The sequence below is a fragment of the Rhinoraja longicauda genome, unplaced genomic scaffold, assembly GCF_053455715.1.
Source record: "Rhinoraja longicauda isolate Sanriku21f unplaced genomic scaffold, sRhiLon1.1 Scf000087, whole genome shotgun sequence".
NCBI lineage: Eukaryota > Metazoa > Chordata > Chondrichthyes > Rajiformes > Arhynchobatidae > Rhinoraja > Rhinoraja longicauda.
Window position 1 is genome coordinate 280,001 of NW_027601305.1, and position 5,000 is coordinate 285,000.

Consider the following 5,000-nt stretch of genomic DNA (forward strand, 5'->3'; position numbering starts at 1 on the left):
CTGACTGTCCCTAGTGGGTATAGGATAATGTTAATGTACGGGGATCGCTGGGCGGCACGGACTTGGAGGGCCGAAAAGGCCTGTTTCCGGCTGTATGTGTATGATATGATATGATATGATGCCTGCCTGCTCATTTGGTTCATGATGTCCACGCGGCAGGCGGAATATTTTAAAAGCACTGTTCTGTACGAAGTGCACAATGTCCGTTGGGGAAATGCAGCTGGGGGTCGGTCGACCGGCTGACGACGCCTGCCTGCCGATTTGGTTCACGATGTCCCCGCCGAAGGCGGCATACTTGAAAGTACCGCCGTTCGCGGCGCGCAATTTGCGGGGGGAGGAATTGTTAGTGCACGTCTGTGTGCTAGGTGACGATGCTTGCCGACTTGGTTCATGCCGTCCACGCCGAAGACGGCGCCGTTTAAAGTACTGCCGCTCGAGGTGCACAATTTGCGGGGGAATTGTTAATGGGCGTCGGCGTGCTGGGTGACGATGTGGAGATGTGGAACGCCGAGCCAGATCTATCTTATTTGTTTGCTTGGCCCACTGGACTTTGCATGGGCTTTGCAACACTGTGTGCTAGGTTAAATCACGGCCAATAGAGTGAGTGTTTTTAATGATCCTGATCTGATAAGGGGACTAGAGGTAAAAGAGCCGTTAGGAGGCAGTGATCACAACACGATAAGTTTTACTCTGCAAATGGAAAGGTAGAAGGGAAAATCGGAAGTGTCTGTATTACAGTATAGCAAAGGGGATTACAGAGGCATGAGGCGGGAGCTGGCCAAAATTGACTGGAAGGAGGCCCTAGCAGGGAAGACGGTAGAACAGCAATGGCAGGTATTCCAGGGAATAATGCAGAGGTTGCAGGATCAATTTATTCCAAAGAGGTGGAAAGACTCTAAGGGGAGTAAGAGACACCTGTGGCTGACAAGGGAAGTCAGGGACAGCATAAAAATTAAGGAGAGGAGGTATAACATAGCAAAGAAGAGTGGGAAGACAGAGGATTGGGACTCTTTTAAAGAGCAACAAAAGTTAACTAAAGAGGCAATGCGGGGAGAAAAGATGAGGTGCGAGGGTAAACTAGCCAATAATATAAAGGAGGATAGCAAAAGTTTTTTTAGGTACGTGAAGAGGAAAAAAATAGTCAAGGCAAATGTGGGTCCCTTGAAGACAGAAACGGGGGAATTTATTATGGGGAACAAAGAAATGGCAGACGAGTTAAACCGTTACTTTGGGTCTGTCTTCACTGAGGAAGATACACACAATCTCCCAAATGTTCTAGGGGCCGGAGAACCTAGGGTGATGGAGGAACTGAAGGAAATCCACATTAGGCAGGAAATGGTTTTGGGTAGACTGATGGGACTGAAGGCTGATAAATCCCCAGGGCCTGATGGTCTGCATCCCAGGGTACCTAAGGAGGTGGCTCTAGAAATAGTGGAAGCATTGGAGATCATTTTTCAATGTTCTATATAGATTCAGGATCAGTTCCTGTGGATTGGAGGATAGCAAATGTTATCCCACTTTTTAAGAAGGGAGGGAGAGAGAAAACGGGTAATTATAGACCAGTTAGTCTGACATCAGTGGTGGGGAAGATGCTGGAGTCAATTAGAAAAGACGAAATTGCTGAGCATTTGGATAGCAGTAACAGGATCATTGCGAGTCAGCATGGATTTACGAAGGGGAAATCATGCTTGACAAATCTACTGGAATGTTTTGAGGATGTAACTAGGAAAATTGACAGGGGAGAGTCAGTGGACGTGGTGTACCTCGACTTTCAGAAAGCCTTCGACAAGCTCCCACATAGGAGATTAGTGGGCAAAATTAGGGCACGTGGTATTGGGGGTAGGGTACTGACATGGATAGAAAATTGGTTGACAGACGGAAAGCAAAGAGTGGGTATAAATGGGTCCCTCTCGGAATGGCAGGCAGTGACCAGTGGGGTACCGCAAGGTTCGGTGCTGGGACCCCAGCTATTTACGATATGCATTAATGACTTAGACGGAGGGATTAAAAGTACCATTAGCAAATTTGCAGATGATACTAAGCTGGAGGGTAGTGTGAATTGTGAGGAAGATGCAATAAGGCTGCAGGATGACTTGGACAGGTTGTGTGAGTGGGCGGATACATGGCAGATGCAGTTTAATGTAGATAAGTGCGAGGTTATTCACTTTGGAAGTAAGAGTAGAAAGGCAGATTATTGTCTGAATGGTGTCAAGTTAGGAGGAGGGGGAGTTCAACGAGATCTGGATGTCCTAGTGCATCAGTCAATGAAAGGAAGCATGCAGGTACAGCAGGCAGTGAAGAAAGCCAATGGAATGTTGGCCTTCGTAACCAGAGGAGTTGAGTATAGGAGCAAAGAGGTCCTTCTACAGTTGTAGCGGGCCCTGGTGAGACCGCACCTGGAGTACTGTGTGCAGTTTTGGTCTCCAAATTTGAGGAAGGATATTCTTGCTATGGAGGGCGTGCAGCGTAGGTTCACTAGGTTAATTCCCGGAATGGCGGGACGGTCGTATGTTGAAAGGCTGGAGCGATTGGGCTTGTATACACTGGTATTTAGAAGAATGAGGGGGGATCTTATTGAAACATATACGATAATTAGGGGATTGGACACATTAGAGGCAGGAAACATGTTCCCAATGTTGGGGGAGTCCAGAACAAGGGGCCACCGTTTAAGAATAAGGGGTAGGCCATTTAGAACGGAGATGAGGAAGAACCTTTTCAGTCAGAGAGTGGTGAAGGTGTGGAATTCTCTGCCTCAGAAGGCAGTGGAGGCCAGTTCGTTGGATGCTTTCAAGAGAGAGCTGGATAGAGCTCTTAAGGATAACGGAGTGAGGGGGTATGGGGAGAAGGCAGGAACGGGGTACTGATTGAGAGTGATCAGCCATGATCGCATTGAATGGCGGTGCTGGCTCGAAGGGCTGAATGGCCGACTCCTGCACCTATTGTCTATTGTCTATTGTCTATAATCAACCACTTTATTTTGCCCGTCTTTGTGACTCCTCTTTGACACGTCGATCACCGCTGAGGCTGTTTTACCTGTTTCCCCTATGTACCGTAAGGTACACTCCTTACATTGAACTGCATACACCCCATTATTTCGCTCACGGGTTATCCTCTGTGCTATCCAGTCTCTCCTGTCACCCTGTTCTATGTTTTTGTCTATTACCCAGTGGGAGCAGGCCCCATATTGACATTAATTTGTAACCCTACTGCTCCCCTCGTCTGCTGGTTTTATCACCATCTCATGTTTATCCCTCAGCTCTGCCGTGGTCTCCCTCTCTTTTTTTCTGGTGAGGTTCGGCCTATCCTTTGTCATGGGCATATCCCAGGCTGTTTTAGTAACGTTCTTTTAAAACGTGTCGTGTTTGTTTGGCTTTACCCACGTTCCAGCATTAGAGGCCAATTTTTGCAATGTTTCCTGGGTGGGATTTGCCGGTTTTACAAATGGTGTCACTATCTCACCCTGCTTCCTGATACCCTTATGGGGTCGGCTCTGTTCTTGCAGAACCCTCGGGTGGTGCAGAGTCTGGGCCTTGTTATCAATATCTTGCCCTGCTTCCCGATACCCTTGCGGGTTCGGCTCTGTTCTTGCAGATCCCTCAGGTGGTGCAGAGTCTGGGCGGCATCGTCACCCAGCACACCGACGCCCACTGAAAATTACCCACGCACAGTGCGCGCCTGGAGCGGCAGTAGTTCAAACTACCCCTACCCCTACCCCTACCCCTACCGCTACCCCTACCCCTACCCCTACCCCTAACCCTAACCCTAACCCTAACCCTAACCCTAACCCTAACCCTAACCCTAACCCTAACCCTAACCCTAACCCTAACCCTAACCCTAACCCTAACCCTAACCCTAACCCTAACCCTAACCCTAACCCTGACCCTAATGCAGGCAGAGTTATTTATAAAGTGGCCCAGACTCTGCACCACCTGAGGGTTTTGTAACAGAACCAACCCCATAAGGGTTTCAGGAAGCAGGGCAAGATATTGATAACAAGGCGCAGACTCTGCACCACCTCAGGGTTCTGCAAGAACAGAGCCGACCCCATAAGGGCATCAGGAATCAGGGCAAGATATTGATAAAATGGCCCAGACTCTGCACCACCTGAGGGTTCTGCAAGAACAGAGCCGACCCCATAAGGGCATCAGGAAGCAGGGCAAGATATTGGTAACAAGGCCCACGGGGAAGGCGGCATACTTTGGGGTTATTTTGTAGTGAGTTTTGAAGGCATGTGCTAGTGTTACGCATACCGAGGGCGCGCAAAGTTCGGCGCGCCCGGGCCAAAACGCCTCTGCTGGCCGCGGCCGAGTCGGCCGACGGATTGCCACGGACTTGCTTGACGACCTGTCACTCTCCGTGCATCGGTTGCACGCCCGGTTCGTCCTTTCCATTTGTTTCATGATGTACACGCGGCAGGCGGAATATTTTAAAAGCACTGTTCTGTTCGAAGTGCACAATGGCCGTTGGGGCAATGCAACTGGGGGTCGGTCGACCGGCTGACGACGCCTGCCTGCCGATTTGGTTCACGATGTCCCCGCCGAAGGCGGCATACTTGAAAGTACTGCCGTTCGCGGCGCGCAATTTGCAGGGGGGAGGAATTGTTAGTGGACGTCTGTGTGCTGGGTGACGATGCTTGCCGACTTGGTTCATGCCGTCCACGCCGAAGACGGCGCCGTTTAAAGTACTGCCGCTCGAGGTGCACAATTTGCGGGGGAATTGTTATTGGGCGTCGGCGTGCTGGGTGACGATGTGGAGATGAGGAACGCCGAGCCAGATCTATCTTATTTGTTTGCTTGGGCCACTGGACTTTGCATGGGCTTTGCATCATTGTGTGCTACGTTAAATCACGGCCAATTGAGTGAGTATTTTTTATTCAACCACTCTATTTTGCCCGTCTTTGTGACTCCTCTATGACACGCCGATCACCGCTGACGTGTTAATCTGCGTGTTAGGTATCTCGGGGGTCAGTTGGACGGACAGATGTGTAAGGGTTTTGTTCG